Raw genomic sequence first — 14,190 nt, 5'->3', positions numbered from 1 at the left:
CTGTATTCCACACTCTCACCTGTGCAGACTGCCCTGCACGGAGTCCGGGGACCAAGCTGGCTCCGGAAGAATGAGAGGCAGAAGCCTCTCAGGCCGGGCGGATACCTCCTAATTAGCTAATTTGAGAGTGGAAGTAAGCATTCCATACCAGTTCTTAGAGACCCTTCTCATAGGTTTTGTGTTGTTTTTGAATGTGTCTTCTGATTGCATTTCAGAATCCTTTCATTGTCAAAACTTCTAATGAAGCTTTGTCCTCAGTACAACTCAGTAAGGAGAATTCATCCTGTTGTAACAGCAATAAAATAAACTCATGATAGGTCTAGAAATTATGCATGACAGCAATTGCTGTCCAGTTATGAATCATCATTGCCCATTAAACTAAAATCAGAAAAGCTACTAAGAAGTATGGTATAAGGCAAAAGTAATATTTAGCATAGCTGTGAAAATTTTAAAAGGATATGATATATGAAGTAGGCAGGGGCCAGGAGAGATAGTTCAGAGGTTAATTGCACTGACTGTTCTACCAAACTTCCTGAGTTCAATTTCCAGCAACCACGTGGTATCTCAGAACTATTTATAGTGAGATATGTTGCTCTTTCTGGCTGCCAAGCATATATGTATGCAGAATGATGTATAAAAAGTTTTTAAAAAAAATCCTAAAAAAATTTAGGCAGACCACCAAACAGACAGTTTATATGAGGCCCTCAACACATAGTTCTTCTTGTTTCCACTTGGTTGATTTTGCCCCTGAGTTTGATTATTTCCTGCCATCTACTCCTCTTGGGTGAATTTGCTTCCTTTTGTTCTAGAGAATTTAGGTGTGTTGTCAAGCTGCTAGTGTGTGCTCTCTCTAGCTTCTGTTTGGAGGCACTCAGAGCTATGAGTTTTTCTCTTTGAAATGCTTTCATTGTTTCCCATAAGTTTGGGTATGTTGTGGCTTCATTTTCATTAAACTCTAAAAAGTTAATTTCTTTCTTTATTCCTTCCTTGACCAAGATATCATTGAGAAAAGTGTTGTTCAGTTTCCACGTGAATGTTGGCTTTCCATTATTTATGTTGTTATTGAAGATCAGCCTTAGTCCATGGTGATCTGATAGGATGCATGGGACAATTTCAATATTTTTGTATCTGTTGAGGCCTGTTTTGTGATCAATTATATGGTCAGTTTTGGAGACGGTACCATGAAGTGCTGAGAAGAAGGTATATCCTTCTGTTTTAGGATAAAATTTTCTGTAGATATCTGTTAAATCCATTTGTTTCATAACTTCTGCTAGTTACACTGTGTCCCTGTTTAGTTTCTGTTTCCATGATTTGTCCATTGATGAAAGTGGTGTGTTGAAGTCTCCCACTATTATTGTGTGAGGTGCAATGTGTGCTTTGCACTTTACTGAAGTTTCTTTAATGAATGTGGCTGCCCTTGCATTTGGAGCATAGATATTCAGAATTGAGAGTTCCTCTTGGAAGATTTTACATTTGATGAGTATGCAGTTCCCCTCCTTGTCTTTTTTGATAAATTTGGGTTGGAAGTCAATTTTATTAGATATTAGAATGGCTATTCCAGCTTGTTTCTTCAGAGAGTTTGCTTGGAAAATTGTTTTCCAGCCTTTCATTCTGAGGTAGTGTCTGTCTTTTTCCCTGAGATGGGTTTCCTATAAGCAGCAAAATGGTGGGTCCTGTTTGTGTAGCCAGTCTGTTAGTCTATGTCTTTTTATTGGGGAATTGAGTCCATTGATATTAAGAGATATTAAGGAAAAGTAATTGTTGTTTCCTATTATTTTTATTGTTAGAGTTGGCATTCTGTTCTTGTGGCTGTCTTCTTTTTTGTTTGTTATAGGATTACTTTCTTGCTTTTTCTAGGGCGTGTTTTCTGTCCTTGTATTGTTTTTTTTCTTTGAAGGGCAGGATTTTTTGATAATTTGTTTATTATCCTTTGAAGGGCACGATTCATGGAAAGATAATATGTGAATTTGGTTTTGTCGTGAAATACTTTGGTTTCTCCATCTATGGTAATTGAAACTTTGGCTGGGTATAGTAGCCTGGGCTTGCATTTGTGTTCTCCTAGTGTCTGTATAACATCTATCCAGGATCTTCTGGCTTTCATAGTCTCTGGTGAAAAGTCTGTGGTAATTCTGATAGGCCTGCTTTTATATGTTACTTGACCTTTTTCCCTTACTGCTTTCAATATTCTATCTTTATGTAATGCATTTGTTGTTCTGATTATTATGTGTCGGGAGGGATTTCTTTTCTGGTCCAGTCTATTTGGAGTTCTGTAGGCTTCTTGTATGTTCATGGGCATGTCTTTGTTTAGGTTTGGCAAGTTTTCTTCTATAATTTTGTTGAAGATATTTGCTGGCCCTTTAAGTTGAAAATCTTCATTCTCATCTACTCCTATTATCTGTAGGTTTGGTATTCTCATTTTGTCCTGGATTTCCTGGATGTTTTGAGTTAGGATCTTTTTGCATTTTGCATTTTCTTTGATTGTTGTGCCAATGTTCTCTATGGAACCTTCTGCATCTGAGATTCTCTCTTCCATCTCTTGTATTCTGTTGCTGATGCTCACATCTATGGTTCCAGATTTCTTTCCTAGGGTTCCTAGCTCCAGTGTTGCCTCACTTTGGATTTTCTTTATTTTGTCTACTTCCCTTTTTAGGTCTTGGCTGGTTTTATTCATTTCCATCACCTGTTTGGTCATGTTTTTCTGCAATTCTTTAAGAGATTTTTGTGCTTCCTCTTTAAGGTCTTCTACCTGTTTAGCAGTGTTCTCCTGCATTTCTTTAAGTGAGTTATTAAAGTCCTTCTTGGTGTCCTCTACCATCATCATGAGATATGCTTTTAAATCCAGTTCTAGCTTTTGTTTGCCTTTCGCCATCTGGTAATCTCTGGAGTTAGTTGTTATAGTTGTCTCTGGTTAGAGATTGTTCCTCTCATGATTCTCTTAGCCTCTATCAGCAGACCTGGGAGACCAGCTCGCTCCTCTGAGTTTTAGTCGTCAGAGCACTCTCTGCAGGCAAGCTCTCCTCTTCCAGGGAAGGTGCACAGATATCTGGAGTTCGGACTCCCCTACTGGCAGAAGATGAAGCCCTGAAACAGGACCTGTCCCAGAAGCTGTGTTGCTTCAGCCCGTCACAGAAGCTGTTAACTTCTGTAGTCCACACTTTCTCCTGCACAGACTAGTCTGGAAGGGATCTGGGAACCAACATGGCTCCCCCAGATGCTCAGGCAAAGCCCTCCCGGGCAGGGTGGACACCTGTCCTCTGGCAGGGAAGGTGCACGGATGTCTGGAGCCCAAAATGGTGTCTGTCTCAGAACCTGTCCTCTAGGGACCTTGGGGGTGTCCGCCGACTCTGTCCCCAGGTGACCCAGTGCTGGAGTCGACCAGAGGGACTTGTGACCCTGGTCAGGCCAGGTTTCCTGCTTTCCTAATGCTGTCTCAGGTCCCGCATGACTGGATTGGAACAGAAATTGTGTTCCACTCACTGGTGGTCCTAAGATCATGTGGAGAGTCCTCTAAGGGACCTTGGGGGTGTTCTCCAACTCTGCGCCCAAGGTGACCTGGTGCTGGCACCAACTGGAAGACCTTTTTCTTTTTGTTTTGTTTTGTTTTGTTTTGTTTTGTTTTGTTTTGTTTTGTTTTTCACCTTTTACATATGGTTTCCTTTCCCCTCTGGATTTCTGAGCTCTTCCTTCCCTTTAGTTTTTGGTTTGAAATCTACTATTTCCTTATAGCCTGAAGTCTCTACTACCTACTTTAAACTCTGGACAGACCTTTGCTACTAGCCACTGCGCAGGAGCTACCCTGGATCCGTGGATGATCTGCAGATGAAACACACACACACACACACACACACACACACACACACACGTATTTTTATATACTTTTTAGCTTAATGGTCGGGCCCTTCTAAGCCTCCCTTCACTAACATGCCCTTACCTTCATCCTCAACTCAACACCTCTAGTTATGCTTTCAGCTTTAGAACTAGCTCAACATCTCTAAGTCTGCCCTTAACTTAAATGGCTGATTTCATTCTCTTTGCACCCTAAATCTGCCCTTAGGTTAGTTGCCTTTTTAATCTCCTACATGCTATCCCAGGCCCAGTCGGGAAAGCTGACAATGGTCACTCCACAAGAGATCTCACATGGCTGGTAGCTCTCTTTCCCTCCAAAGGATGGCAAATTTTTCTTTCCTTGCATCTCCTAGCCTGCCTGCTGGAACATGGAAGTCCCACTTCTTCTGCCCAGCCATTGACAGCTAGAATCTTTATTGATTGAACTATCAATTGTGTTTCACATACAGATTCCAGATCAAAGCATCAGAATCATGCCTACATTTCCCATATTCTGACTCTGACTAGTTTACATGACAGCAGCTTCTACCTCCTTGCAAGCAACTTCTGAGTAAAATCTTTATACTGCATTTACATTTAAAGTACATCATATTGCCAACCACGCTTGAAGTTTCATTTATACATGTGGATAGAGATTGTCATAGTACATTAAAAAAATAGAGACCAACAAAGCACACTGAAATTTCATGAATTAAATATGTATTTGAAATGAATTTGTATATAAAATTATTTTTAAGACAATTGAAATTTTTACAAAATGATTTCTTCTATTGTTGCTTTCTAACTAATGTACTATATGAAAGAAAATAATTTTAAATCACATGAGGAAAAATGGGTAGTTCTGGAACCTGATTATGATAGATAGATTAGATAATGGGTATTGGAAATATGGACACTATGATATCCTTATTTTTTTTTTCAGACAGGGTTTCTCAGTGTAGCCCTGGCTGTCCTGAACTCGCTCTGTAGACCAGGCTGGCCTTGAACTCAGAAATCCACCTGCCTCTGCCTCCCAAGTGCTGGGATTAAAGGTATGCACCACCAATGAAATGTGAAAATGAGAAATTATTATAATTTCAAATCAGTTTTCCTGTATAAAACTTATTTAAAATATAACCTGATTCATATTTTAGCATTTGTAATATTTCCTTAGATTTTTTTATTAACTATTATTTTCAGTATGTTACTTTCTCAAGTACTCAGACTGTAGTTATTTTTGACCCCCTTTGTTTTGTTTATTTTTCTAGTTTATGTAGTGATGAAGAGTGTGCAGGGGTACGAATGACATGAGCTTTACAGGTTCAACTCTGGTGTGATCCCATTACTGGGAGAGGAAATTAGCTACTAGGTCTACCACTTACGAAGATACTATTTTCAGTTGCTGGCAAAAAAGGAATATCAATTTTCTTCAACTGAATGTTACTGGACATATTAACCACACTTCAGGGCAGATCCCATGCCCAGAAATAGTTGACTAATAGTAAATGAATTCCTGTGTGTGTGTTTGTGTGTGTGTGTGTGTGTGTGTGTGTGTGTGTGTGCATTCAGATAGTTGTTTTGCTTTGGAATTTATTTTGTCTTACTATATTTTGTTTGCTTGTTTTGCATTTTGCTTTTTTTCATGTTTTAATTTCTCCTTTCTTAAGAAACAGAGAGATGAAAGCTGGGCGTGGTGGCACACGCCTTTAATCCCAGGAGAGGACTTGGGAGGCAGAGGCAGGCAGATTTCTGAGTTCGAGTCCAGCCTGGTCTACAGAGTGAGTTCCAGGACAGCCGGGACTAAAATGAGAAACCCTGTCTCGAAAAACCAAAAACAAAAAGAAAGAAAGAAAGAAAGAAAGAGAGAGAGAGAGAAAGAGAGAGAGAGAGGGGGGGGGGAGGGAGGGAGGGAGGAAGGGAGGGAGGGAGGGAGGGAGGGAGGAAGGAAGGAAGGAAGGAAGGAAGAAAGAAAGAAAGAAAGAAAGAAAGAAAGAAAGAAAGAAAGAAAGAAAGAAAGAAAGGAAGGAAGAAAGGAAGAAAGAAAGGAAAAAAGAAAAGAGTCAGAGAGAAGAAAAAACATGAGGGTACATGGGAAGTGAGAAGGGGAAGATCTAGGTAGAAAGAGGGAGAAAAAGACCATCGAGATATACTATTTGAAAAATTTAAGTAAAAAACAAATAGTTTCTTATCCCTAGAATACAATATAAATTTATTTGTGAATATCACCTTTATTCAGTATTTCAAAGTATACACCTTTGTATACATCTATATGCTATGAAAGGAGGTTTGTGTTTAAGCCGAAAATTTTTAAATTGACTTAGCAAGAAAATGTTTCTGGAATATTACTCTTAATGAAGTTCTGTTATGTTTTTTAAATTTTCTCCTTAGAACTTGCTTAATTTTATTTTTACCATTCATGAAACATCTTTACATTTCATATTATGTTGGGTTGGTTAATGTGAGAGGAAATATATTTCAGGTTTTCAGGAAGATGTGTAGAGTGTTAAATTATTTTAAACAGGAACAGACTAAGCAAAGTGTCCCATCTGCAATATCTCATATGGTATTAGTTTACTCTTGATCATCAAGATGACAAAGAACTGTCACTACACTTAGTTCAGCAATTCCAGAGTCAGTCAAAAGATTGTCCTTTAGCCAAAGTTCTTTCTAGGCTCTCCATATTGTCAGGCTTTGTTTGCTATCTTTGCTCAGACTCCTGGGCTGATATCTTTTATTAATAGGACATGTGTCTCCATGTAAATGCAAACGAAAACTTTCAACATTTCACAAGTGGACAATTTTTGAGGCTTTTAAAATACCTACTACCTTTGTATTTGCTAGTATCCAGATTAATTCTGAACACAAGTGTGTCCTCCAGGTACACAGAAAGGGGTTCACCAGGGACAACGAATATACTGCTTTGATTGCATCCCATGTGTTGATGGATATGTGTCAGAGAAACCAGGTAGAGATGGCCATTTTTGCATTGGGAGTAATATAGTTAAATTAAAAAGAGGGTGTCAGGAAAACTACTTATAAATCTTTAGAAGCTGAGTATAACAAAAATTCATGAAACCCATAAAAATTTCCTGAGTGCAGTATGACCAAAAGAAAATATGAGTTTTCACTTCTGATAAAGACAAGGCCTACCATTATGAATGTCATAAATAAACACCAGACAAAATAAATAAAATGTGAAATATAAATCAATTCATAAAATCTTCAAATTACTTGCTTTTTAAGTAGATTCAGCACTTATTGTAGTTGGGAAAAGATCACCCAATTGTCTTAAAGTTCTAAGCACTGAAAGTTCAGCATTGCACAGTTGCTGTGGAATGAGCTGCTATGACAGCCTGTTCAGTTGCAAATCTGTGGAAGTGACTTAGGCAGCCTTGCTTTTGTGTAAGGTGTTGGACAGTTTTATTTATATTTCTGTTTGTTTTTTGGTTGAAGAACTAAAAATGTGCTTGTCCTTTGTTACATAGCCCCCCAAGAGTAATCAAGTAAAAATGATAAAATGGTCTGTGATAGTATAAGCAGCCTGTAACCTGCACACCTCCCCGGCAACAGTTCCCCCAGGCCCCACACAGATATCTACTCAGAGGTGTTTAGACCACAGGTTAGAGTGGATGAAAGCAAACACAACTATTGACCTTATTTTTAAAATTATCACTAAATGGAACCATTCCATCATCTACCATAACCTCAATTCAACTAGTTTTTCCTTATTCACCAATGCTTGCTCTTAGAGCCTTCCTCCAGTTTTAACCTTCTTAGTGCCAGGGACCATGACTGGTGGTTTTGTTTTCCTTCCCATCATCATCCTCATCACTCATTCAAATGGGCATCGAGAGTTGGGGACATTTGGTTGGGCACTTGCATGATTCTCCTCCATGAAGGGATATTGTATGAGAGACCGAACACACAGAGTTTGTCCAGCTGTGTCCCAGTCATTTTGATTGTTTCAGATCAGAAGCTGTGATTTTCTCATTCCTGTGCTGTGCTGGAGTTGATAAAGACACAGACATCTTTCTTCAATAAACTGTTGGAGGAGAATAAAAGGAGCTTATCAATAGAAAAGACCAGTTCAAGAAAGAGTGTGTTGAAAAGAAATGTTCAAGTCCTGAAGTTGAAAACAACCCTCAAACTGTCACTACATCTATAGACACCAAGAATATGTTCCCACTATTAAATATAAGATATTATACCTATTGTATAACATATTTCCAGAAAATTTTGTTCAAGTTTTTAAGTTCCCTAGACTGTAGACCGTTAAAGGTGATGACTTGGTACCCCTGAAGTCAATTCTCTGTTTTTTTTTTTTTGTGGTTGTTGTTGTTGTTTTTTGCTTTTTGTTACTTTTTTCCTCAATAGGCCAAAGGAATTATGATACATGCAGTGAAGATATCACAGTACTGTCATCCATGCTGTTCATAGGCAAGCCATGCAACTGGTCCAGCATGGCCCTCCAGATCACTCTGGCACTGGGATTTTGCATTGTTTGTCTTCCATTCTTGTAAAGACTATTTTACTCATTTTGCCTATAGGATTTCTGTATCCAAAACCTGTATTGTATCTATGCACCCCATTTTTCAAAAATTAATTGTACTGATCTGTGTTGTAGGGGAGATTTAATGTATGTGCAGTATACTTGGTGTCGGACCTTCCAAGGATGTTCAAGAACATTGAAATTCAAAATGTAAAGATCATCTTTGAATGCAATGAAGGTTCTATAGAGTTTCTGTGCTCCATATTTGGGTTTGATGTTCTTCTGGCTCTGTTGTGTTTTCTTACAACCTTTGTGGCTCGCCAGCTGCCAGATAACTATTATGAAGGGAAATGTATCACTTTTGGAATACTGGTCTTTTTCATTGTCTGGATCTCTTTTGTCCCTGCCTACTTCAGCACCAAAGGCAAATTCAAAGTGGCTGTGGAAATATTTGCGATTTTGGCATCCAGCTATGACTTGTTAGGCTGTCTATTTCTTCCCAAGTGCTTCATTATATTGCTGAGGACAAAGAGGAACACTGATGAAACTGTTGGTGAAAGAGTCCCCCCACTGTTGACAGGAATATCCAGCTGACTTCAGCATCAGTGAACAGTGAGTGTAACAAAATCAAAGAGTCCAATTTTCTGGATGAGTAGAGCTGTGAACTCCATGTGACAGGCAAGGATGTCACCTTGGAGGACATTCTGGCTCAACCTTCCCTTTTATGTTTCATCTGAAGTAGCTGCTGATGTTGTAGGCTAATATTGGTTGTAGATATGTTGATGCAATGTTAACCTGGTGAATGATACCTTGTTCTGTGTTATGCCATTCAGCATAGATTAGAATGTCTCTTTTGATTGAAATTGGAAACCATTTCATTAGGATTTAAGACAGAACATTTTTTTTTTTAGGTGCATCTCAGCCATTCAGTGTTCATCAGTTGAAAATTACGTGTTTAGCTCTGTACCCCATTTTTTGATGGGTATATTTGATTTTCTGGGGTCCATCTTCTTGAGTTTTATATATATATTGGATATTAGTCCCCTATCTGATTTAGAATTGGTAAAAATCCTTTCCCAATCTGTTAGTGGCCTTTTTGTCTTATTGACAGTGGCTTTTCCCTTACAAAAGCTTTGGAATTTTATGAGATCCCATTTGTTGATTCTCAATCTTACAGCACAAGCCATTGCTGTTCTGTTCAGAATTTTTTCCCCTGTGCCCATACCTTCTCGGCTTTTCCCCACTTTCTCCTCTATAAGATTCAGTGTCTCTGGCTTTATGTGGAGTTCCTTGATCCACTTGGACTTGAGCTTTGTACAAGGAGATAAGAATATATCAATTTGCATTCTTCTACATGATAACCACTAGTTGTGCTAGCACCATTTGTTGAAAATGCTGTCTTTTTTTCCCACTGGATGGTTTTAGCTCCCTTGACAAATATCAAGTAAATATAGGTGTGTGGGTTCATTTCTGAGTATTCAATTCTACTCCATGGATTTATCTGTCTATCACAGTACAAGTACCATACAGTTTTTATCATCATTGCTTTGTAGTACAGCTTGAGGTCAAGCATGGTGATTCCACCATAGGTTCTTTTATTATTGAGAATAGTTTTTTGTTGCAAATTTCTCTTTCTAAGTCGGTGAAGAATTGAGATGAAATTTTGATGGGGATTGCATTGAATCTGTAGATTGCTTTCCACAAGATAGCCATTTTGACGATGTTAATCCTACCAATCCATGAGCATGGGAGATCTTTCCATCAACATCATTCCTTATCATCAGGGAAATGCAAATCAAAACTTCACACCAGTCAGAATGGCTAAGATAAAGAATTCAGGTGACAGCAGATGCTGGCAAGGATGTGGAGGAAGAGGAACACTCCTCCATTGTTGGTGGGATTGCAAACTGGTACAACCACCCTGGAAATCAGTCTGGCAGTTCCTCAGTAAATTGGACATAGTTCTACAGGAGGATCCAGCAATACCTCTCCTAGGCATATACCCAGAAGATGTTCCAACTTGTAATAAGGACGCATGCTCTACTATTTTCATAGCAGCCTTATTTATAATCGCCAGAAGGTGGAAAGAACCCAGATGCCTCTCAACAGAGGAATGGATACAGAAAATGTGGTACATTTACACAATGGAGTACTACTCAGCTATTTAAAACAATGAATTTATGAAATGCTTAGGCAAATGGATGGATATGGAGGATATCATCCTGAGTGAAGTAACCCAATAACAAAAGAACACATATGAAATGCACTCACCAATAAGTGGATATTAAACCAGAAACTTAGACTATCCAAGATACAATTTGTAAAACATAAAAATCAAGAAGAAGAAAGAACAAAATGTCGATACTTTGTTATTTTTAGAGTGGGGAACAAACTACCTATGGAAGGAGTTACAGAGACCAAGTTCAGAGCTGAGACAGAAGAATGGACCATCCAGAGACTTCCCCATCCAGGGATCTATCCCATATACAACCACCAAACCCAGATACTATTGCATATGCTAGCATGATTTTTGCTAACAGGACCCTGATATAGCTATCTCTTGTGAGGCTATGCCAGTGCCTGGCAAATACAGAAGTGAATGCTCACAGTCATCTATTGGATGGAACACAGGGCCCCCAATGGAGGAGCTAGAGAAAGTACCCAAGGAGCTGAAGAGGTCTGCAACCCTATAGGTGGAACAACAATATGAACTAACCAGTACCCCATAGAACTATGTCTCTAGTTGCATATGTAGCAGAGGATGGTCTAGTCAACCATCAGTGGGAGGAGAGGCCCTTGGTCTTGCAAAGATCAAATGCTCCAGTACAGGGGAATGACAGGGCCACAAAGCAGGAGTGGGTTGTTTGGGGAACAGGATGGTGGGGAGGGTATAGGGGACTTTCAGGATAACATTTGAAATGTAAATGAAGAAAACTGCTAATAAAAAATGAAAGAAAGGATTTAAAACAAACGCAATAAATAAACACAATTCATTAGATATTGTTTTAAAATGGATCATGAATTAATTTTTCTGAGTTTCTTTTTTATAATCTTACATTAAATAGAAATATATGCAGGTTTCATAGAGTCCTTTTCTTATGCTGTTGATAGCTCTCTGAAATAGTTCTATTTTTTTAACATTATGGCTCTGAAACCTGAGGAAATAGCTGAGTTCTTAAAGGCAGCTTTTCTAGTAGACACAGGTTAGTACTCTCTCTCCTACATGGTGCTTTACAATTGTTTGTAACTTGTTCCAGGGGCACCAATTCTCTTTTCTGGGTGCCAGGCATGCACATGGTTCACAATAATGCTTTACAGGCAGAACACTAGTACATGTAAAATAAATGAAAAATTACTATTATGAAGCCTTCCCTTGGATCAGAATCTTTAAGAGTTCTTGGAAGATAATCTGTGCTTTCAAAGACATGACACTGAGGGGTTTGAAATACCGGTAGAATCGAATTTCCTCTTAAGCTATCAATGATGATAAATAAGTGTCTCTGAAGCAAGGTATGATCCTGCTCCAGGCTTTCCTGGGTGAGAATATGTGCTAAAGTGTCTGAGTTTCAAAAATTCCTCTGAAAAATAAGTGGAAAAGGAGTTGTGATGCCAGCCCAGTCTTAATTAGATTTTATGTTAAAGATCTATGGCAAATATTTACCTAGAACAAGGCTTAGAATGCAAGACTATTCTTCTTAAAGACTTATATATTTTATACACGTGAGTACACTGTCACTGTCTTCAGACACACCAGAAGAGGGCATGGCATCTCATTACAGATGGTTGTGAGCCACCATGTAGTTGCTGAGAATTGAACTCAGAATCACTGGAAGAGCCGGCAGTGCTCATAAACTCCGAACCATCTTTCCCACCTCAGTATGCAAGACTTCTTAAAAATAGTTTTTAATGTCATACAATGAGAGATAACTGCCTCTGACCATACCATTACTGTAACTTTACTTCCCATAAGTAAATGTTATAGATATGTATTCAGTCTCCTTGACATGAAACATAAAAATGACCTATATATTTTTATAAGCATGTGAGTCAAATATGTGGCAAACAGAATTTATAGAACTGTGGACAGTATAAACTGCAAGTGTACATTTGGCTACAGAAGTATGAGAAGATCAGAGTGTGATATGTTTTCAAAAGAGCTGAATATTTGTGATTTTCAGTTTTTCGATCTTTGCAGAGATTTCTTCTGCAGGTGTGTCACAACAGAAAGTGAAACCATGATGACTAGCTAAGCATAGAAAGTCAGGAATTATTTACTGATTTAACAGGAAAGATTATTGTAGACCAGATATAGGTAATGACCTTCCCATAATTTAAATGAGAACTTTATATAAAGCCTTGGTGAAATTCAAAGTGATCACATTTGCTTGAGGGACGCTGCATACCAGTATTTTCTATATGGGCATCTACTCACCTATTTATTGCACAAAACTTTCCTTGCTCATTAATATTGTTAATTAATGTGTGACTATTTAATTTGTGTTAATAATATCCTAATTAAAAACCTTAATGTGCTTTTTGCTCAAGTGGAAGAGTGTCCTGGGACTCAGAAGCTCAGGCAACCTCTGAAGGAAAAGTGGAAGGCATCCTGAGACACTGGTGCCCAGGAACCACACAGCTCTGGGATGGGACAGTGTCCCAGTGAAGATCATCATGAGAAGGAGCTCAGGAACCACACTGCTGAGAGGAAAACTCCTCAGCAGAGGCATTGAGGCTCCCAAGGTAGTATATCCCCAGCCGAGTTGAGGTGCTCAGGAGCCTCAGCCATGCTCCTGCTTTGCTCCTTCTCTTTATGACTTCTTTCCTTCTTCAGATGAGAGAGTCACACCAGGCAGAAAATCTCATGAGAGAGATTTATTGGAGGGGCCAGGGTTTGGAGATACACATCCAGGGATGGATGTCTTCTACTCTCTGGAGTGTATGGCAGGGAATTGGACAAAGGGCTGCATTTACATAACATGTCTTAGCAGGCAGTCCTTTTCAGGGTAGAGATTTTCAGAGTCCATATGATTGTGATTTCACGTCCTGAGCTCCTTACCAACGTGAACACAAAATTGAGTCACTTGAAAGAGGGCACTTCGCCAAAGGAATTGCTTCAATCAAATTGGTCATATCTGTGGGGGCATTTTCTTGATTAATATGGGAGAGCCTAGCCTACTGTGGGTGGTGGTACCCTGAACATGTGGTCTCAGGTTGTATATGAGAGCAAGCTGAGCAAGGTTTTGAAGGAAGCCAGTAAGCAGATTTTTTTTTTTTCATGGCTTCTGTATCACTTCTTGACCCTAGATTCCTGTTGTGAGTTCCTGTTCCGATTTTCTTCCATGATGGAGTGTGACCTGGGAGTTGTTAGATGAAAAACAAAACAACAAAACAAAACAAAACAAAACAAAACACCCACCCTGTCCACCCAAAGTTAGTTTTGGCCACTGTTCTGTAACTGCAACAGAGAAGCAAACTAGGAAATAAGTAAATGTTAGGAGAGTCTGGAGTTTCAGAAGTGGGGCTGAGTTGTGCTACATGATTGTGGGTTTGAAGGGGTTAACTGCTAAACCATGGAAGCAGTTTGGAGGGTGTTTAACTGTTCACTTATGTCAGCTGCATTCTGATATCTCTATTTATGTTGGAGACCCTCTAGGAGTTGAGAAGCAGAGAAGAGATGAGACTAGGGAAGTTTCAAGGAGGTTCATCTGAGATGAATCACCCCTTCTCTTAGTATATTTGTTTCCTATTGGGAATTTTCATGCAAGAAATAACTACCAAAAATTAGCCTAGAAGATTAATTAACATGAAATTAGCCTTATCTGTGTTTAAGTAGCTCAAACACACACACACACACACACACACACACACACACACAC

At 38.9% G+C, this 14,190-nt stretch overlaps 1 pseudogene; it reads left to right on the top strand.

Moving 5' to 3' along the window:
- The first annotated feature begins 7,613 nt into the window (after positions 1–7,613).
- Positions 7,614–8,970, top strand: LOC110287758 (vomeronasal type-2 receptor 1-like; annotated as a pseudogene).
- Positions 8,971–14,190: the final 5,220 nt, after the last annotated feature.

Source organism: Mus caroli, unplaced genomic scaffold (assembly GCF_978045245.1).
Source record: "Mus caroli unplaced genomic scaffold, Mus_caroli_1 scaffold_3, whole genome shotgun sequence".
Classification (NCBI taxonomy): domain Eukaryota; kingdom Metazoa; phylum Chordata; class Mammalia; order Rodentia; family Muridae; genus Mus; species Mus caroli.
Note: the sequence above shows the minus strand (reverse complement) of the source record. Positions and strands in the feature narration are given on the sequence as shown.